Source organism: Phodopus roborovskii, unplaced genomic scaffold (assembly GCF_943737965.1).
Source record: "Phodopus roborovskii unplaced genomic scaffold, PHOROB, whole genome shotgun sequence".
Taxonomy (NCBI): domain Eukaryota; kingdom Metazoa; phylum Chordata; class Mammalia; order Rodentia; family Cricetidae; genus Phodopus; species Phodopus roborovskii.
Genome location: NW_026126480.1, coordinates 21958088 through 21980846, shown reverse-complemented (window position 1 = coordinate 21980846; position 22759 = coordinate 21958088). Strand labels below are relative to the sequence as shown.

Here is a 22759-nt window from a genome sequence, read left to right as displayed (position 1 = left end):
CATACTCTGGAGCCACACTCTGCACAGTGTTAACCCCCAGGGTGGGCAAGCAGAAGAAAGGGAAGGCAAGAGGCTGGCAACGGACTTCAGTGCAGGTTTGAATCCCCTTTTGTTGTTATGAAAATGACTGGGGGACTTCATTGCTGCCACTGAGATCAAGTGAAGAACAAAGCATGATGGAGCTGCTTCAGAGCAACTGTCTAACGAAGCTGCCTTTCTAAAGCACTCCACCGGACATACTTCCTTACCTAAGGCGTAGGGAAAGGATACAGCATCACTGTAAAGCTTCTCTGAACACACGTGCCAGACACCTACTCCCCAGGTAGCATCTGCCTGGAGAGTGTCTGCCTGAGCTACTGTGTGAGCATCAAAGACTAGAACACTACCTTAAACCTCAGGAGCAGAGTTAGTCCAGCCTGGGTCAGGTAGCCTCTTTGATCCTAACATCAGAGGAAAGGTAGGAGAGTTGGTCTTCTACTGAAAACATTTACCTGTCAGGTGTGGTTGCAAAAAACAGAAGCATGAATGACAGCAGCCAAAAGTACCCCGACCCTGCTGTAAGACGATGTTTTTACAAGGGCATCGATCCTGCCATTTTATCATTTGTCCAAGAAGCAGAATTTTACCAACAAATCCTCAAAAGACTGGCAGACACCTTTGTAGCTTGCATGTTGGTGAGGGACCATTTCTTATCGAATAGGAAATCCATCTCTGATTCCTCTTTGTCTCTTTAGATGAAGGTTTTCAAAAAGAATCTTGCCTGGAGAGAAGCATAATCAAGGCTAATACATCCAAAGGCCCTAGAAGCCTTTGGGGAGACACAGACACACACAGACACACACACACACACACACAGACACACACACACACACACACACACACACACACACACAGAGTGCCAACAAACATGATGCACAAACATCACATATAAATGCATGACAAACACACAGCACACATGACACGTAAAACATAACAGATGATACACATAAACACAAGGGAAAACATGTAACAAACACCAAAAAAAAAACCCACAATATACACAACACGTACAAGACACACAAAGCTGGAACACTCCAGAACAATCTCAGGAATAATTTCCTGCAATAGGAAGATGTTTGGAGAGACGGTTATAGGTTGGGGCCCTGTCCTGACAAACACCACTGGAGTGTTCATAGAGTCCACCTTCTGCATCTACTGCACCTAAAGAAACAAACACATTCCTCACAGATCAAGGGCTGCTCTGTGAGGTGGCTAATAAGATAATCTGTTACAGGAGGCTTACAAATCCATTTAAATTGATTTTAATTAATGAATCAATTCCTGGCCCACTGAAAAACTAGGTGCACAGACAGTAAGCAATACAGATTTGGTCTCTAACACCAGCCTTGAATCTACATTAAAAAGGGGCTTTTTCTGCTCCGTGCAAGACAATACTAACAACAACAAAGATTGGATCTCAGTACAAGAACCTCAGGAGAAAGCCCTGAAAATCAGCTGTCAGCTAGATTTTCATAGCGGTATCCACATGAAAGGGGATGAGGAGTGGGAGTCACATGCCAGACTGGTATCTGGAACCTCTAAGATCAAATAAGTTCATCTTTTCAAAGCCCATCACAATCTTTCAATCTGGACAAAAAAGTACCTACATACCCCGAATACAAGTGACAAATAGACATAAAGCGGCCCTCTGCCAGGCTGCATGCTAAACTGCTAAACCTGGGTTCTGGTCCCAAAGATACAATTAAATAAAAATCCAGGCAAACTTTTGCATTTGCTGATTTTATTCTTTCTAGGGACTGAAAGAGCATCTGGCATTTCAGAATGACTGCTGGGGATGAGCTGGAAACAGTCCCCACTTAAAGACAGTCCAGAGCCGTTTGTGCAGCCTCTCGGGCTTTTTTCCTTTCTCCATGGCTTTTACTGGCCTGCTGACCCACTCTAATTTTAGAATCCAATCAGAATTTCCAAGGACAGACTACTCCATAAAAACCTTTAGAGACAGGGGTCTCCTTCAGACCCCCCCTTTTTTTAATCAAAATCTGCAACCAACACCAATTATCAGAGGAAAAAAAGATAAAAAGGCAAGCTCGCCACCATTCACAGGTTTTCTGAAGTTTGAGAAAAGTCCTAACACACTAAAGTCCTAGCACACTAACACACAAAGCAACAGTCCCTGCCTGGCACAGACCCTGGCTCTGACTGTGCAGAGAGAAAGCTGCAGAGAAAGGGGGGAAAAATGCAAGTCGTAGCAGCAGAGCCAAGGTGCCCAAAGACAACCGCTTCACATTTCTCTCTAACTCCTTCAAGATAGCTCACAAAACAGTTTGGTTTAGAAAGAAACAAATGGGAGACTGGCTGGAACACTGAAAAAGGAAACGCACAAAGAACTCTGCATTAGGAAGTCGACTACAGAAAAAAAGCAGGACACAGGCCAGAGCTTAGGCAAAAAGGCCCTTGGCCTATCCAACTCTGATTCCCTCCCCCTCCCCATCCCCCTTCCCAGTGAGCTGGGGAGGGGGGGGCTGTGTCTCTGTCTTCGCGGGCACACAAGTGTGTATGGAGAGTGTTGATCTGCCTCTTTCCCTCTCCTCTCCTGTGTCTGTGTTTCTCTGTGTCCATCAGTCAGTTTCTCTCTCCCTCACAAGGGAAATAAACAAAAGAACCCTGCTCCCAAGCCCTCAGGTTTGAGGATTCCCTGGCACCAAGTGTCTAGAGTGTGCAGCAGCAACTCTGGGGATTCAGCCTGTGCCTTTTGGACTGGGCTGTGCCGGGCTCTACAGCAAATCAAGGAGTGCCAATACAGCCGAGATTCAGAGTGAGACCACAAATTATAAACAGTTTCAGCAAATTGACTTGAGAGCCTTTGTTCCTGAGACACCCATGCAGGCAGCGGAACCTCCCCACCGCTGCAGCCGGGACTGGGACTGGGAAAGGAAGTCGTTGAAGCCTGGATTTCCTGCTTTTACTTGTAGCCAAGAACTATGAGGCTTGTAGTGGTTTCAGGAACTGACTCATCCCATGATTCACGGATAAGACTCTGCCTTTAGTATGTTTCTGACCCTAAGACTGGGGAACTTCAAAACCAACCTGAAGGCACACTCCATTCTTATAGTACAAATAACTATTCAGAGCAGAATAAACAGGACACCAGATTACCATTCCATAGGCAGACAGGGAAAGTGAAGGACATCACATGGCAAACGGTGATCAGAGCTTAATCCACAGGGTGTGCCTTGACAACAGCCCAACTTCCCCAAAGTGCCTAACAGGTGGGATAGGGCTATTTTCAGATATCATTCCCCTAGGAGTAAAAATAGATTTAGCACAGCAATATTTTAATTCAGGCCCATGTGGGGTTGAGACTCCATACAGCCAAGATGTGCAGAAGCACATGGTGGGTGAGAGAGTGAGAAAGAGAGAGAGGGAAAGACCTGGAGAGTAGCTGACCAACGAGCAGTGGCTAACAGCGTCCACTGTGCATGCAGAAGACTGCAGTTTTATTCCCACTCACGCTGACCAGACTTCACTTTCCCTTCTGCCCACAGACACAGGCACATATGTGCACACAGGGAGATACACATGTACACTCATGCGCGCGCACACACACACACACACACACACACACACACACATATATACAAGCAAACATATTGCCCAGAATTTCTGAGCAATAATCTGCTCAAGAACAACACCCCACCTACTGTACTCATGCAAGTAACCCTAATTAAACTCGGTGGGTCAAAAGAAATAAAGAAAGAAAGAATGCCAGACGGTGGTGGCACATGCCTTTCATCCCAGCACTCAAGAGGCAGAGGCAGGAGGAATCTCTGAGTTCGACACCAGCCTGGTCTACAAGATCTAGTTCCAGGACAGCCTCCAAAGCCACAGAGAAACCCTGTCTCAAAAAAAAAACAAAAAAAAAAAAAACAAAAAAAAACAAAAACAAAAAAACAAAACAAAAAAAAAACACAAAGTAGGGAGGGGCTTGTTAGGAAGAAGGGGTTCCATGGATATGAAGGGTTTTAAGTGGGTTTCAGAGGGTGCATATGATCAAAATGCATTATTAATCTACGAAACTGTCAAAGAATAAATTGAAAAGCTGTTAGTTACAATTACTGGGACCTTGTGCTTCTGGATGCTCCATAAAGATCTCCTTGAGTTTATTCATCACAGAGAAGTCCACTGGGGGAAAATCCTCAGCTCCATGGATCCCGGAGTCCCCTCTTAAACACAGTACAAGAGGCACAGGGCAAGTTTCAAGAGTGGTTTTCATAGACGAGTACAGATTTAAACACAAGCTGGGTGGCACAGAGGGAGAGAGGGGCAGAGAGGAAAGGAAAACAGGAACACAGGCTGGGATGGGGGCAGTGTGGGGAACAGGTGACTGGGGGGGGGGGGCAAAGCGCAGGGGCTAGCCAGCAGCCAGCAGATTTCCATCAGATTTCCTGTGAAGTCAGTGGCTCCACCCAGAGTCCTCTCTGACAGCTTTAACACTGCCTCCTGGAGCTTCCAGTGTGCTGGGGAGCCACAAGGCAGTGAAGAAAATTCCCTTTGTGAAACCCTGTTTGCCTCCAGACTCAGAGGCTTGCCTTTTGAGTTAATTCTGCAGCCTTTTCTGGGTACAAATGGAGCAGAGAGAGTGGAGACAAACCAATACTGCACTCCCAGCATAGAGGGGTGGGGTGGGGAACAATAACTGTGTATCATGATTTCCCAAGCCAGGAGGTCAGCTCAGGAGAGTCAGGACAACAGTCATTTGGAATTCCTCACTCAGGCTGTTTCTAGGCTGCACTGCACATGGCTTTGTTTTGCCAACAAAATGAGAGAAAAGTATCCGCTAAAGCAGAAAGCCTGAACGCCAACTTAACTTCTAAGTACGGCTGGTATTTTAAAAAACGAGCCTTCTCCCCGCCACAACCTCTTTTTTTCCTGCCTAACTGATGTACCAACATGGGCATGAATTTCCAAAAGGCAGAGGCAGGGATAACTAAAAATAAATTTTGTAGCAGACTTGTTGGATGAAAAAACACTCATCTTTGACATATAGAGCATGCATTCCCACCATGGTAAAGCAATAGCTGTTCAACACAGAAATCTGCCAGGAACTACAAAGTCAACTTTTTTTTTTTTAACCTATAAAAATAATAAATCAGTGATAAATTCCTTAAATGACTGAAACACTAAATATATTCTATTTTCAATACTTTGAACAGAGGACTTACGACACTTAATCTAGCATTTACTGAACACAAGCATGCGAATGGCCCCAGTAACACCTTTAAATAAAGCCTGCAGCATGTAGTCACCATGGAGTGAGCATGCCCCCTGTGCTTAGGTAGATAGGAGGTGACACACCTAATAGGGACACATGGGGAAGGCAACATGAGCTTTGAAGTCAAACCATGAACTACCATCAAAGCACAGGTTAGTCTTCAATTTGGGGAGTGTTTGGTGGGATTGTGGGGGGTCTCATTATATACTCAGGCAGGTCTCATGGCCATCCTCCACTGGGATTATAGGCACATGCCACTGTACCTGACCAGAGATTTTCTTCAGGAAAAACACAAGGTAGAAGTGCCAAGTGAGACCCAAGTGGCCAGGCAAGGGAATACACACTTCCAAGCTGCAGCAGGGTATATCAGCAAAACAAAATGTGCCATCAAAATATTTCCCACGGAAGGGCTATAAACTACAGAGACACTTGTAGGAAGCCTGAGAGTGCACAAGAGACTAAGCATAGAGGAAGCATAGGGTCCCAGCAAAAATACACAGGAGACACTGAAAGCCACCACTGCTGACCAACAATGAGCATGAATGAGGAACTAGAATGGATTCAAACACATCTGAAAACCTAAAATCTATGACTACAAAAATCACAAAACAACCAAAAAAATGGCGGGGTATAGCAGATGGGTAGACACTTGCCTAGGGAAGGCATGGAGTTGGTTGTGACACTGCCTTCCTTTTAAGAAACTTGAAGGCAAAGTTAAACAACTGGTGAAAGTATCTTTGTAATAGTATTCTATCTAACAAAGGAAAAGTAACTGAAATATGGGATATGAAGTATCCATCTGTAAAGTTCTCATCAAATACCAGAGAGAGGCAGCAAGCATAACCATGTTCTCTTTGGGAGACAGGGCAGACATTCTGTGTAGGTCAAATACAAAATTAAATAACTGGGGGCTGGAGGCATATCTCACAATGGACATCTCAGCTCCAGCTCCAAAAGACCCATGCCTCCGGCCTCCTCTGGAACTCACACTCACGTACACATACCCACACACGAGCATACACACACTTTTGTTTGTTTGTTTGTTTGTTTCACTTCGAGACAGGGTTTCTTTCTCTGAGGTTTTAGAGGCTGTCCTGGAACTAGCTCTTGTAGACCAGGCTGGTCTCAAACTCACAGAGATCCCCTTGCCTCTGCCTCCAACACCCAGCTCAGACACATTTTTTAAAAGATTAAACCAACAGGAAACAGATCAAACTGGAGGTTCATGAGCTTCTAGGTCTAAACTCTTAGTTGCTGAAATACAGCTGGGAGCAGAGAGCATGATAAACTGCTCTCTGTGTTCAGCTGCAAAATCCGGATGGAACCAACAATGAGAAAAATGCTGGGGAGCAGTCTCTCTCTCTCTCCCTCCCTCCCTCTCTCCCTCCCTCTCTCCCTCCCCCCTCTCTCATACACACACAGAGAGTTTATGTGTAAGTGCAGGCACACACACGTCATGGATGGGGTTCAAGGGTTGGAAGATCCTTACCTTCTCCCTTATTTGAAGCAGGAGCCTTGCTCACTGGTGTGTGCTCTGAGCTAGCTCTCTCACCTCACACATCACTGTGGGAAGACTGGGTTTATAGACACTTGCGCTGCCTCTTACAGAGGTATATGGCTTCTAAAGAACAAAACTCAGGTCCTGGTGCTTGTGTGGCAAGCACTTTACCCACCCAGTCATCTCCCCAACCTATAGAGTTTTAAGAAAGAGTCTTGCTTGGACCCTGATTTGAACAATTGAACTAGAGAAAAACATTTATGAAGCAATCAAGGAGCTCTGAGTAGTGATGCTAAGCAATCATTAAGGTACCAGCAGGATTGTGATATGATTGGCGGGGTTTAAGTTGTCTTTTAAATGTTTAGGTGTGTATGTGTGTGCAGGTGCATGTGCAAGTAAGTGTGTGTGTGTGTGTGTGTGTGTGTGTGTGTGTGTGTGTGTGTGTGTCTATGTCTGTTATGGGAGGGGTATATGTAACTGAGTGCAGATGCCTGCAGAGGCCAGAAGAGGGTATAGGATCCCCTAGAACTAGAATTACATGGGTACTGGGACTGGAGTGCAGATGCCTACAGAGGCCAGAAGAGGGTATAGGATCCCCTAGAACTAGAATTACATGGGTACTGGGAACAGAATTCCAGTCCTCTGCTTAGAGCACAAGCAAGCACTCTTAAGTTCCCAGACATCTCTCCATCCCCACTCATCCCACAGCCAGTGTCCTTTAAAAGCAATCACTGTATAAACACACACTGAGACTTCAGAGATGAACCAGTATGATATTCAGAAGTGCTTCAGGACAGGGTTGGAGGAGAGGGGCCAAGAAAAGGCTGCTGCTGGGTGGAAATGGCTCGTCGTGGGTTCCTGGCCCTCTGCTAGGCTGCACTTTCTCATGACATAAAGTCTAAAAATCTAAAACAGAATGAAACAGGAAAGTCTGACAGTGGAGGGGATGGACAGAACATAGCCGCAGGGCGACAGTGACCACAGTCCTAATGACAATCACACTGTTTAAGAGGCACCATGCCAATCCTTGAAATAACCCAGAATCCTGCCCACAACTACGTCCATACCACAGGTAAGAAACAGCATTCCTCAGGATCAATGAAGTTGCCAAGGTCAAACATTATAGTCTGACAAGAGAAGCCAAACACTCCAGTACAGTGGTTGAAGAAAATCACGATGAGTTAGTTGTTTTTGCAAAAACAATTTGAGTGCTGTGATCTATAAGCCAAGGGCTCCAACAGAGTAGGAGGGAAGATGTCTCCATGGCCATTTTTGGTGAGAAGAAAGATTGTGTGGTGTGTGTATCTGTCTCATGGGTGTGTCCCCGTGAATGTCTGTGTGTGTCTCTGCCTCTCCCCCCTCCCATGTGTGTGTGCTGGCTCTCTCCGTGTGTGTGTGTGTGTGTGTGTGTGTGTGTGTGTGTGTGTAAATGTACATGCATTCGTGCAGAAGAGAAACCACTGAAGTTGGAGAAAAGCCAGACCTGGCAATCTGCAAACCCAGAGCTCAGGAAACAGAGGCAGAAGGATGAAAGCTTGAGGGTAGCCTAGGCTAACAAAAACATAATTATCTAAAAGGGGGGAAAGAAAAGGCAGGAGAAAGGGTGAAGGGTGTGTAGTAAGAGCAGGAAGCCAAGCAAAAAGGAGAGCTGGGAAGCCTGAAAGTTAACTCCTTCCCCAAAGGAGACAAACGAGAAAGGTTCCATCCAGCCGGAATGAGACCTGGGGTGGAGAGCAGCAAGGTTGGAGAAGCACAGAGGGAAGCTTCCTGGGGGCTGGCTGTGTCCCCATGGGCCTCATACCCACAGGCACTATTCCCTTCGCCCCTTTTCAGGAGATGAAACTGTGCCTGGGTGGGGTCATGCAGTTACTAGATCTGACGGCAAAGCTACTCTGGTAGCTTAATTTGCACCAAGCACAATAGTGAACCAGGCTGATTGAGGGTCTCACCAAAGCTCCAAAACTGAAGCATCTAAAAAGGGATTGGGGAGGGGGTGGTGCTGTAATGAAGGGAAAGACTAGAACCTACACTACAACTAGCAAGTAGGGACCCCAACCACCACCTAGGGAGAGAAGAGGAAAACAGTTGCAAACCCTTCTCTCTCCCAAAGCAACCAAGGTGTCAAAGACAAGTATCACCCTATTCCCAACCCCAACTCAAACTTCAGCCACTGAGAAGCAGATGATGACCTGGTGGGAAAGTGGGCAGTGGAATCCACCGAGGAATGAAATCAAGGTCAACTGGGGGGAGGGGTGCTATCCTAGCAGGATCTATTTGCATAAAGAAGCCTTCAGGGAGCTTCGAGGGCTAACTTATCCAGACTGCCGGTTGGTCCAGAGAGAGCAGCAGGGCAGAGAAGTCCCCAGCTTCCCAGTCACACTCGCTCCTCCCCCACAAACCACAGGCGGCGGGCAGACCCCAAGCTCTCACTTCCAATAGCCAGTCTCAGGTCCTCACAGTCCAAAAGGTAGAGCTGACCTTTGCTCTTTCCTGCCAGATAAAAAGAAAGCTCCCCCAACCACACCCGACTGCTTTTTAAGATCTCAGGGACAGTTATACTCAAGGTAAAGTACTGTTCACCACCCCCTTTCCAAGGCAAAATCATTAACAGAGAAGCCTCTTTGTTTCCACATCACCCTATCTTAACTCATTCAAATTCCACAATAAAACCTGACAGGTGAGGTAATCCTAAATCCTTTGTTAGCCTGCATAGCTGAGAACTTGGCTATGTGACCTTTGGACGCTCACTAAACCTCTCTGAGCATCTTTGTGGGCCTCAAATACAAATAGAGCTTTTACATTTAAATGACTGGCATTTAAGAACTGGCTGCTTTAAAAAGAACCTACCCCCCCTACCTACCCAAAGTCCTGCTGGGAAGCCCAGGAATTATCACAACTAAAAAGGTCAAGGGGGTGAACTGGCTTTAGAGGCCGAAGTGTGGACTGGGGGGTGGGGGGTCGCTCACACCCAAGCAGCTCCAGGGGTAGGTATCCCAACATCACCTTAGATCTAAAGTCCCGTGGTTGGCTGAAGGCAGGACTCCATGGCCCGTGTGGGGTCTTGAGTCCTGTCCCCAGCATATGGCAAGGCCACAGGAGAAACAATAGGAGACGTTCCCCAGCCAACAGGGGCAAAGCCCCAATCTCGAGTATCTTCAATGCCCCTCTCTGTCAACGGCCTCAATTAAGACACGTTCCTGGGGCTCAAAGACCAAGTCCAGAGGCTCCAGTGCTGTAATCCAGGCAAACCTGGTCCGCCTCTAAACAACCGTAGAATGGCAGGTTATATAGCCTGGCTCTTTAAAAGAAAGACACCACCACCACCCCACCCCACATCCTCACCCCACACACACACTCCCACCCATTTGGCTTTTTCTCCCACTGTTCCTCAGGAAAGCACACAGGACCTTTGCTGTCTCCCCGCCCCGCCCCCTTCTCTTGTCTTATCTCTGTGTGTCTTTACCTCTTTCCTCCCCCCACCTCCCTTTCTAATAAAACTTCTCACATAAGCGCTGTCTGCCTGGCACGTCTGTCCCTCGGTACTGGGAAAGCAGAGGCAGGGAAAATCTCTCTGAGTTCAGAGGCCATCCTGGTCCAAGTAAAGAGGTCTGGGACAGTCAAAGTACACAGGGAGACCCTATCTAAAAAATAAACAAACAAAAAAAAAAAAACCCACTAGGACTGAGTGATTCATACTAACTTTTGGTTTGGGACAAAGCTTTCTACCAAACATTTGTAAGACTCCAGCCCATTTTCCCACCCATGTGTGTGGGACACCAACAGTCTTCCCAAGAAGAGAGGGAGGTAGTGGAAGCCTAGCAACCCCTGCTCCCTTCTCCACAGACCACAAAGCTAAACACCAAAGGCCTCCTATCCACACACTCTCCTTTCTGATCAATAATAGGGAGTTGGCCAAACTCCTATTAGAAATGCCACACACCACATGCTATGAACTGGGACATGATAAAGGGTTTTTCTCTGTATGCAACACCACGGACCACCCAGCATGACCTGGGACATCCTAGGAGTAAAAGAGGCAAGCCACCTGAGCAGCCGTGTCAGAAACTCAACAGTGGCCACAGTACTGAGGAAGACAATCGGTTTGACTAGAGGACATTGGAACAGGAAAGGCCCCGTGAACCTTAAGAAAAGCAGGCAGTGGTGGCACACGTCTTTAATCCCAGAGCTTGGGAGGCAGAGGCAGGTGGATCTCTGTGAGTTCCAGGCCAACCTGGTCTACACAGAGTTCCAGGGCAGGCTCCAAAGCCCAGAGAAACCCTGTCTGGAAAACAAGAAAAAGGGGGGAGGGGCAGAGGCTGTCAATTAAAGTGACTTGGGCTCCTCCCTCCCCACCTGACATCAACTTACATACTGAACATGATGGGCAAGCAGCCCCGTGTGCCTTCTAGAGGTGACTTCATCTACTTGATCCTTCATGATTTCATTTCATTAGATGCTTTCAAGTTTAAGAGCAGCTGGTAGAGTGCTTGCCTAGCAGGCACAATTCCCTGGGTTAGCTCTCAAGATCCAAGGTGGAAACAGGAGGTTCAGAAGCTCAAGTTTATCCTTAGCTAAACAGTGAGTAATTTTGATGCTAACCTAGGCTACAAAGACCCTGCCTCAAAAAAATAAATGTATAAATAAATTTAATCAGTAACTACACAGAACATTTGTCTCATCAGGAGCCAGTAACATTACTAGCATTTACTAGGTGAAAGATTTCCCATATTTGTTTGTAGTCTCATTATATAGCTCAGGCTGGCCTTGAACTCACAGAGACTTGCCTGCTTCTGACTAGCAGAGCAAATTATGCTAGGATGAACCCAGGTCCTTGTACAGGCTGGCACAGGGCTCAACCCAACAAGCTCCATTTCAAATACCCCTGTGGGTCCCTTTAAGGGACCTCTCTCTGGTTCTTCCTGTCCCCTCACTAGACCCAGCAAACTGATATAAGAGCCTTTCATTAGGTCTAAATATTAATCACTTGAACCACCACAAAATTTATGAGACATGGCAGGGGGTACAACAGACGCCAGTCAGTGCAGTGACCAGATCCTGGATCTATTACTTTGAAGACACAGCTCACACATTGTAAAACTTAACCTCTGAAAGTATACACATACTAGCTTTCTGGAAAGCCACTGGGGCTGGGGCTGGGGCTGGGGCTGTGTCAAGTTTTGAAATTTTGCTGGCTGCCAGTCTACCCGCCTCCAAAAGCTTCGCTCCAGCACTACCACTCTCCTCCCTGCAACATTTTTAGTTTTAACTTTTTCAGGCTGGGAAACCTGACTGAGTAGCACACCCTTGCACGCATGGCTTCCTAGGAGATAAGGAAAGGGAGCCGATAAAATGCAGGTGGTCCCTGGCTCAGCTCCCACAGAGCAAGCTCAGACTGTTCAGCCAGAGTGGCCTAAAAACTCAGGGTCAGTGACACACCCTGAACTATACTGAGAATCTGAGCAGAGCAGGACCAGTTACAAGCAGCTGACTTCAAAAAAACTACCCACACGAAATTGTGAAAGAATTCAAAAGAAGGAAAAAAAAAAAAAAAAACTCAACAGGCAATTCAGCTTTGTGGCTTCCAAGGAGTCAAGTCAGCTCACTTATCCAGGATACCTGGGATTAGACATTCATCACTTGGCTAACAAATGTCTGTCCAAGTCTTAAATATGCAAATAGCAAATAAAGAGAGAGAGAAAAAAATCTGTCCCTGCCCCCAAGGCACCAGAGTTATCATGTGAAAAGTACCTGATGCCCAGAAAAGGAAGCTTACTGGAACAGGGACCAACAGGCAGTCTGTGGTCTTTGGTAGCACACGGCTATCGAGCTAAGAGCAGCCACTCCAAAGGGTGGAACCACCACTCCAATGCCTCAGCCCATTTTCCAGTTGAGGAAACTGAAGGCAGCCTGCCTTGCGCAATCTCAAGAGGGCCAGGCATGGGGCAGCGGTTTGTGACTTTGAGGCTAGCCTGGTCTACACAGTGAGTTATAGGTCAGCCACAGCTGCATTAGTAAAACCCTGTCTGAAAGACTAAAATTACAAAGAGGACAACGATAATGTTAGGCATGAGCCATGTTGCTCTCTGCCTCCCAAAGCTAGGGGCTCTCAGAACCCCCAGGGTTCCAGGTAGGGCTGAGCCCTTAGTCCAGTCTCCCTAGGAAAAAGGCCCCTTCCCACAATCAGAAGCAAAGAACTTGTAGCTGCCATGCTCAGAATCAGGGTGGAAGCCTCCAAAAGGCTTTTCTTTTAAACAAATATAAATTGCCTATTTTCTGAAGAATTTCCATTTAGTTCTGTATTACCACTTGGCAAAGGAAACTTCAACTATTCTGTATTTACTGATGGATTCCTCCACTCACTGCACAGGGGGGCATGCCTCCAATCAAGGAAGGTAGTAGAGACTGCAGGGCTGCTTCAGCCTTGCCTGGATGAGACAGATCCCGGTTTTCTGAGATACCACTTCAGCCTTTGCTATGCTCCAAAGCTACCTTGCAGGCTAACCTCCAGGCAGTCCCTAACAAGCCTAGCCTGCCAGGCCAACACTCTAGTGTACAATGGGTTTTCTCTCCAGATTTACAGATTGGTAGGCAGACAGGCATGGTGGTACTGGCTTGTAACCCTAAGCATTCCAGGCCCAACTGGGCTATATAAAAAGACTCAGTGTCAGTGGTGGTGGTAGTGGTGGCAGCTGTGGTGATACAACATCTTTAATCCTAGCACTTGGGAGGCAGAGGCAGGTGGATCTATGTGAGGTCTACAGAGCTACACAGAGAAACCCTGTCCAAAAAGGAGGGGATAAGAAAGGGGAGAGCACTTCTAAAATGAAGATACCAAAGCCCAGAACAAAAAATAATCTGCTCAAGGTCATAGTAGCCAAGACGGCCAGAATGACCAAAGTTCACACTTTTCCACACAATCTCATCCCTAGTGATGTGACATTCTTAGGTGTGCTTATACTGACTTTGCGACATCTCACACTGACTGCACACAGTCTACAGGTTCTGAAGAGTATCTGTATCACATATAAGATCGGGACTGCCTCATGCCCTGCCACAATTCTCCCACTTCTACACACCCCAGAACCAAAACTCTCAAGAGCCAGCTGGAGATGTAAGGTTCCATTGCTGAAGGGCTTACCTATCTATGGGAAGTCCAGGGTTCCGTTGCCAGCACCACATAAACCAGCCATGGTGATACATGCCCATTAATCAAGTACTCAGGAAATGGAAACAGGGCAATCAGTTCAAAGTCATCCTCAGGTTACATCATGAATTCCAGGCAAGCCTGATGTAACTTAGTAGAAATATGTGAGAGAAAGTGAGAGAGAGAGTGAGAGAGTATGTGTGTGAGTGAGAGAGAGAGAGAGAGAGAGAGAGAGAGAGAGAGGGAGAGGGAGAGGGAGAGGGAGAGAGAGAAACAGAGAGAATGTGATGCTTAGCACCACAAAAGTGAAAAGAATAAAGATTTACCTGTTAGAATTCAGGAGTTAAAAATTCGATACACGTACCTTCCCCACTGGCTTGTCACTACTTCTCTGTGCATGTCTGTCTTGGACAGGCCTGGAGACTGCACACTGGCTGCCTTTTCCTGATAGCTAAGTCAGTGTTACTGTCTAAAGGCACAGTTGCAAGCAGCAGCTTTATAAAGATGAGGAATGAGGAGGAGGCATGAGGACAGGAAGCTGAGCACCATGATTGCTGAGAGTTTGATTCAGCGCAGCTTTGGGGCTCTCACCCTCCTGACCCCTCACTGCTCCAAAGCACAGAGGGGATCTAGAGTCTTCCCTGCTCAAACAGCAGAACCTCAGCAGCCAGAGCATAAATCTGCATATCTGCAAACAACTTACGGTACCCTCCAGGGAGTTGGTGATGGCGACACAGAGAACATGGTCTAGACTATTTTATTGCTTCTTCTGTACAAAAAGGTGGGCAGTAAGATGGCACACACACAATCAATAATAATAAATAATTTTTTTAAAAGTAGGACTTTGTACACATTGTTTTTTTAATTCCAGGAAGATTCCTCTAAACTTGCAAGCACACACAACCTAACAGATAACTGAGAAACCACTTACCCCATCAGAGGATTAAAAGAGAAACAAATAGAATACAGTCCCCTCCCATGAGCAGCTATCTTCAGAAGCCTTTTAGAATCATAGAGCACTAAGGAACCCAATCCTTGAGTCTTTATGGCTAGTGCTCATGGTATATGAAGGAGTAGAGGCTGACCTGGGTATGAAGCAGAAAGAAGCACCGTGAATCAGCCACTAAATGGGTCTTCATACCCTCAGTTACTAATCCAAATGTCAAAATGTGAAAATGGGTGAGGGTCCTGAAGGATGGGTATGCACATACATGTGGGAGGTGATGGGGAAGGTGTCCACCCTGGCTTCCCAGGCATATGTAACTAAGGCAAAAACATCTGCTGATAAACCAGTGGTGGTGTTTTGTGTGCCACCTTGTGTGCATGGCCGAGCTTCCTAAACCATCTACCGTGTGCACAGAACCCTGCAGCACTAGCCACTCACCAATCGGGAAGATTGTGACTTGGATTCAGGTTTGCTAGACACCTGAGTGATGTTCCAGAAGTATTTCTTAACAATTCCTGGGTATGAAAAGCAGCCACTTCCTGTCTCCAAATCACTGCCAGCCCTTTCAGACATTACACCTCAATCATTTTTGCACTTTGTGATGAGGTGAAAGAAAATTAAGGAGGTTTTCTGGACATAATAACAAAAACCTCTTATCAGACTAGAAACAGCAATGTTATCTCCTTGGTACTTAAAACAAAAGCCAACTCTGAATTACGGGAACTCTTGGCTCCACCAATATGAAATGAGCACTGACAGCCTGTTCTCTTCTGGTCTGTCCATGGCAACACCTGAGGACTTTAGGATGGCACCAGCGTCCATCCCTTCAGCTGATGGAAAATGACTTTAACCCCCATTGTCTCTGAGAGGCTCTGAGATGAGGAGGCAGCCAGAGGGAAAGGACTGAAAGAGAGCCTTCCAAAGGAAACATGGGCTCACAATGGTCTGGGAGTCAGGTCCCAGCACACCCCAGGCCGGGTGATGGGTGATCTGAAAATGAGGCATATCAAAGTGCTATTGATAAGCTGACTCACTAGACAGCTTATCTGAGGCCCTCATGGGCCATATGGTGCCCCAACTTCTGCTGCCTGTTGCTGCCACAACAATAGGCTCGCCTGCCCAGAAAGCACCGTTGTGGGACAGAAGCCCAGCAGCAGAGGCATGTCGGCAGCGGAGGCAGCGGCTGTGGTGTTTACATTTTATTTTGTGCTATTAGCTTTGTGTTTTCCTCCAGTGAGGACCTGAAACACACACCATACACACTTCGTGTCAGGCACCAGGGCTACCTACAGAATGCAGGTGTACTGCACATGTACTTATGAGTGGGGACAGACCAGGTGAACAAGAAAAGCAGATGTCAACTTCAGAACTGGAACATGGCTGGTGGGGGGAGGGTGAGCAGGCAGGCTCACGGCTAGTGCAGGAGCAGACAATGCAGCTTTTCTCAAAAAAAATAAAACACTTGGGCCAGGCGGGCCTCGGGGAATGGCTATTTAAAACGCTTGGCTCCTTTTATTCCACTACCACGGAAGTGAATTCAGTTCTTCGGAGCCAGAGCAAATGAAGTCATTTGGTTTTTGAAGGTTCTCTGTGCACTTCGGCAGTGGCAATCAGTAGCATCATCTAAGCTGTCCCTTCTTCATTAACTTCATTTTCCTTGAAAAAAGACAGTAAGGTCATGGAAAAATTGCAGGATATGGGGCATTGGGATGGATGTTGTCAAAATCATCAGGAAGTCATGGTGTGAAAGCAAACAGGTGTCACCTTACAAAGGCTGGGTTGGCATGGAAGACCAACAGGGGTCTTTTGTCAAATGAATTCACAAGTATTCTATGCATCTTCCTATTTTCCTAGAGATTCCCCTGTCTTTTTGTGGATGATCACAAAATGTTTATTTATCTAACTGACTACCTATTAGAGAGAAGACACTGGTTTGCAATGAGAACCCTGCAGCTGTAGCATCAGGTGGCATTAAAAAAAAAAAAAAAAAATGCCTAAGATGCAGGTCCCCCAGGTAATTCAAAGTAAAAATGGAGGCAGAAGGCTCTCTCTCCCTCAATACCCACAGCAGAACTACTACAAAAGGGTATACTGGTTTCATCTGCCCGCCACCATCCTCGCACCGAAGGGGACAACATTCTTGGATGAACTTCTCAAATTTTCTTAAACATTCTTAGATTTAAAAAAAAAAAAAAAAAAAAAAAAAAAAATTCCTTTCAAGTTAAATTGAGATTACACTTGAACTCCATCCAAGAGCGAAGCTGAACTGAATTATGATAATTAGAAAGCTGTGCCTCTATTTTTTTTAAGGCAGTACAGTTGATGTATTTTTTAAAAAGTTCATGCCAGAGAATATAAGTTCAGTATGTTCTCACATAATTAACATTTCCCACCATTAACAGTTTTTTGGTTTACCTATCAGTACTGTGTGTATTCCCAGACCTCAGTGCTACAGTCATCTTTTGCATGTACATTTAAGCCTGCCAGATCCTAGAAGACCCCAGACCGTACCCCTCCAGAGGTGGATGCTTAGCCTCTGCGTTGGTAAATTAGTCCACATTTAAATCTAAGCTCAATTTTCCAACACCCTGTCTTTCCCAGTTTAAAAAAAAAAAAAGTTAGTAATGCAGGATTGACAATGTGGCTCAATAGTTACAGGGGTTGCTATCATGCATGAGGCCCAGGATTTGATCCCAAGCAAGGGTATAAACCAGCCTATAATCCAGCATTTGAGCAACAGAAGCAGGAGCATCATCCTTGGCTACACAGTAAGCCAAAAGTCTGCTACATGGGATCTCTTCAGAAGGAGGAAAAAAAGAGAATGAAATCACAGACAGAGCCCTGGAAACTAGAATGAGTATGGAAAGGGAGTAGAAAGCACCAGGATAACAAATACCAGCTTGAAACAGGGGTGGGTGGGTGTATAGCCCTCCCCAGTTGGGCAGCCACAAAACTGAAAACACAGCTTCTCTGGAGAACCACTCCCAGTATCCAATCAGAAGAGAGACCAATGTGTGTATGTCCATTATCCCCAACCCCAGACTGAGGAAACCACCCTGAGACACCCAGCTACATAAGTGGACAAAACAGGAACTTGGGATCTGAGAGTAACCCACCCTGTGAGAAACACTGGCCCAATCCCAGCCCTGCAAAACCAAGACCTTCCATTCACTTGGGCCAAGTTTAAAAAAAAACAAAAAAAAATACACATTTCAAAATACATCTACTCTGACCCACTACAAAGACAGATCATTTCACATTTCAGCCTCAAGTTCAAACATGGAACAGTGCTAAGGAAGCCCTTAAAAGAGAAACTTGAAGGACCGGCACCTAGGTTCACAGCGCTAAAACTAAACAAAAATCCTACAAAAAAGACAGAGACCCAAATATTCCAGCATCACACACTACGCCCTGAAAACCAGAAGGGTGGAGCACCCTGTTAAGATATGCACAGTAGCTGCCACACAACAGGGTCTAAATTAGAATCTATCAAAAAGCCCAACCCTGAAATGGCGCTAAGGACAGACCTGATTGCTTCATCTTATACCTTGATGGATATGAAAAAAAGCATATCAATACTACATGACTTGGGTTCCAACTTAAAAATAAGATGAGCTAAAGCCTCTACACCTAAGAAAAGGTAAAATGAAACATGGTGGCTGCCATCACCAATGTCCAGACAGCCAAACACAGCCTATGTTGATCAATGAAGGTGAGCAACAGTGTATTTTTCTTGCTGAGTTTAGAAGTAGGACATAAGCAGTCTGCCATTCCAGTCACTGAACTCTTAAGGAGAAGCTGAACCTGCCTTGATTAACAAAAGCAGTGTTTTCTTGCAGTTGGATGAGAAAGCTTGCTTTAGACAGTATTTCTTAAACCTCATACATTAAAACAAACAAAAAAAGACAGAAAAAAGAAAAGAAACACAAAAATAAAAAATCAGACACTACTCAAAGTTTTATCACTCAACAGATTCAGCACAAGTCTCACTCAGAAAAACACACATACACTTTTTTCTGCTTTTTCATACTCCCTTGACTGTAGAATAGAATCAAGCACCAAAAATGATAGCTTCCAGGAGAGGGCCCTAATTTCTTTGTGTGGCTATGGTCATTATTTTTAAGTCCATGAGATCATAGTTATCTGTATAGACCTCTGGAGTGATAAGACACCACCACAATTTCCATTTGCAAGCAGTATAATTATGATTACAATTAACCCATAAGACATGAAATTAAAGAGGAAAACAATCCTACAAATGTTCAGGCTCTTCTTGTACAACGGCCCTGGGTTGGGGACAGAGGGGATCTATCCATTTCCAAAGCAGGCAACTCCCTAATGCTGCTAATGGCCTGTCTCACACTTGGGGTCTCCATTCTCTCAACTGCTCCGGTTATATACTTGTCCCCAGACAATATGTAGTCTAAATCCAGTAATGTGATTAAATGGATATTTCTCCCCAGATAGTCCCATGAAGATATGTCTTCTTACATTTGCTTCTGTGTGCAGAACCAGTTAAAATCAAAACTGGTTATGCATTACTTAACTAAATTTTTTTTCTTCATTTTCTGCCTTCTTCCCTAATTAGAAGACACCAGCACCCAGAGTACATGAACATATATAATTCCAGTTGTATGCAGCAATAGGGGCAGAGAAAGCAGGAAGGGCAGGAAGCTGACTCCCCAACAGGTGACCCTTGCAAGCCCACCCTTACCATTTCACAGTGCTGTGTAGGAAGCACACTCTTTTTGTACCACAGTACAAGCCAGAGTTACTCATTCAGAGTGACTGCAGCCTGGTCAGACTGCTAGGATGTCTGCCTGCTTCAGATTAAAGGTCACTAACTATATACATAAATCCTGGCCTTTGCTTGTACAAAATCTCCAATAATCCCAGAGTGCTCTCTAGAGTTTACAAAAAACCCTAGGAAGGAAGAACTCACACAAAGATTCCCCTACCTTTTTTTTTTTTTTTTTTTTTTAACTATTTTATAAAGGCAAAGTGTCTCTCTGGCTTTTTTTTCAAACTTGTTAAAAAATAAATAAAAAGTATTCTAATATTTCCCTAAGTATACAGTTTAAACAATACTTGCCATTACACTGAAAACAAAATGGTTTACTGAGGACATCAGCAAGATCCAGTAAGGGAGACAGCTTATCAGTTCATTTTTTTTTATACCAACAAAAGAATTGTAAACTGTTGAAAACCTGAAACCTGAGAGTCCAGCATAATTACACATTCAAAGAAATACTACACAAAAATATCTTGTGACCATTTATGGAAATAGGGAGATTAGAAAAATATGCCTTCCCCCTCTTAAAATCATCAGCAATTTAAAACCCTGCTGTTGACAAAGGTTCAACTAAACGCATTTGTCTTTCCGGAGCCTTGCTGTATGTAACTGGTTCTACTGTTTCCTTCTTAAGAGGAAAGATTCTTACCAAAGTTGGACCTAAGTCTGACCCTTACAAGCATTCAGATGTGCCTGGGCCCAAAAATCCTACTATTCTCAGAAAAGCGCAGACTAGGCTGAAAGGCAGAAGCCCCTGGCACAGCCTGTGCAGCCTGAGGACTATTCCAACCCCAGTCTCAAGGCAGATTAACCCCCACCCAAGAGCTCAGGCTTGCACAGACAAGTCACCCCTTGGCTCCGGATAGATCGCGTCTCCCTAACGGGAAGGATCTGTCCACCCGGGGAGCCACCTGCAGGTACTTAGCACACCCTAAACCAACAGACCACCTAAACTTTCAGAATGAATCCAGGCCAAAAGGCGGGAAGGAGATTGAATTCTGTTACTTTGCAGTATCTGTAGGAATTGAAATATTTTCCTTTCACTATTTTGAAATCTGATCGTATTTACAGACCTTTTTGCCCCAAGAACCTCGGCTCCTTTCAAATGCGCTATTTTAAAACCCGGCCTTTCTACGATCCTGATTCCTGGAATATCTGTCTGTAAGTTTCCAGCGCTGACTGAGATCAATTTGCATTTCTGTAAATCACAGACAGCTTCTAAGAACTTAACAAGTCTCCTGAGAAATGCTGGTGGCTGGTATTTCATTGTTTCATAAATATTTTTATACGGGTGACACCATTCAACTTTAAATAAATCTTTAAAAAGAAAGACGATTAAAAAGAAAGGAAAACCGTGGCCTGGGTTTTATTTTCATGGCAAGAAGTGTGAGCCTCTCATTGTTTTGACTTTTTAGAATGTATCTTTAATTTAAAAAAAAAAATACAATAAAAGAGAAAAAAGAAACTCCTAGAAGTTGAACTTTCTTTCAAACCGGCCTCTGGACTTTGAAAACAAGTGGTGCTGTCTGGAACAAAGGCTAAAAGTGTCCCCAGATTTTCTGCCCTCCTGGGGATCGTTCTCCTCCAATAAACAAACAAATCCCCCAGTATTTCCTACCGAGGGGAAGTTTTCCAGGGAGAGTCGGCTCCCGGGTTTGGTGGTAACTGCGACTCAGTCTTTTTTGGACACAATGTTTCTGCTGACTCCTGAAAATTTTCCACTTGAATGTGCACTGGAGCGGCGGCAGCGCTGGAGAGGCGGCAACCGCGAGAGAGCCCTCTTTCATCTCCGGGGAGGAGGAGCCCGGGTCGGCGCGGACCCCGAAGGGGCCGGGCGCCGGGAGGGAGAGTCGCCGAGCTGCAGGCTGTAGGCTGCGCGCCGGACGCTCTCCCCACCCGCGATCGCACAGAACTCGGCGCTTCCTGGACAAGGAGCAAGGAGCGCGGGAGAGAGGGGCGCGCATAACAGCGGAGCGGGGCCGCCTGTTGCCGCGCGGGGCTGCGGCCCAACTTGCAGGGCGGCGCGGCCGCTCCCCTCTGAGAGCCCTGGGAGCCGCACACAAAGCGCCGATCGCGGTGACGCCTAGGCAGCCCGCGCCCCCGCGTCCGCCCCGCGCGCAACTTACCTCGGCCGCCCGAGCGGGCGCGGCAAACTTCGGGAGGCTGGGCCGTCGCCCCTGCGCTGCTCCAGCCGGTACTCCCCGCGGTGCTCCCGCGCCGGGCCACCCCAGGCCGGCCTCGCCGGCTCCCGGGACAGGCAGGGCGCGCCGGGGCAGCTGCCCGCGCTCGGGCGACGCTGGGCGCTATAGGGGGTCAGCGCATGGCCTGCGCCCCGCCGCGGCCGCCCCGGGCCCGGGCCCCGGCGCGCGGACTCCCCGCGGGCTGGAAGCGAGTGTGCGAAGTACTGGGGGGCGCCCGCGGCGGGCGGCGGGGCCGCGGAGGCTCGGCTCGGCTCGGGCGGCGCGGCGCGGCGCGAGCGATGCGAAGAATGTGCGGAATGAGGACAGGAATGAAATGAACGCCAGGACCGAACTCGCTCCGGAGGGGTGGGGCCTCGGTGACGTCATGCCGCCGGGGCTGGGTGGGGCGGGGCCTGCCGCCGCGGTGACGTCATGTGTGTGGGGCGGGGAGCGCGGGGCGGGGCTCGGTGCCCACGGGGGAGCGGGCCGCGCGCGATGGCGCGCGCTCAAGGCTTTGTACGGTGTGAGGCGGGGTGGCCGGGCGCTAGGAAGGGTGGTGTGCGCGACTCCTCCTGCTGTGCCTCAGTTTACTTCTTCCTGGTGCGCACGGGCACAGGCGCTCCCGGGCTGGACGAAAGGTCGCTCTTCTGGAAACTGAGGCCCGGGCGGGCGGCTTCTCCAGCCGGCCACTGCTCCTTTAGCCCTTTCGCTTTACCCAAGTTCATGGTGCTCACACAAATCCTAGGCTTTGCGAACTACGGTTGGATCATCCCAGAGTTCTCGCTTGCCTTCCGCCCTGTCTTTCTGGAAATGAAGTTAACTCGTGCTGCGAGTTGCACTCTACAGAAGTCCTGCACCCGGTTAAATAAAATATGAAATAATAAAAAGTCTTCCTCTGCTGCAAAAGGCAGCTTCGTGCGGTCCCTT

General features: G+C 46.8%; 1 protein-coding gene across 2 annotated transcripts in view; it reads right to left on the bottom strand.

Annotated features, from left to right (window-relative positions):
- Tead1 (TEA domain transcription factor 1) overlaps window positions 1-21923 on the bottom strand; it is a 216949-nt gene extending 195026 nt beyond the window's left edge. Inside the window, exon 1 of one of the 2 annotated variants that reach the window (XM_051192703.1) lies at window positions 21779-21923. The gene's annotated coding sequence lies outside the window, so the exon portion shown is untranslated. Of the gene's footprint in view, window positions 1-21270; window positions 21403-21778 lie in introns of those variants that run through there. The other variant, XM_051192705.1, reaches the window with a different exon arrangement.
- Between the last annotated feature and the right edge of the window lie 836 nt (window positions 21924-22759).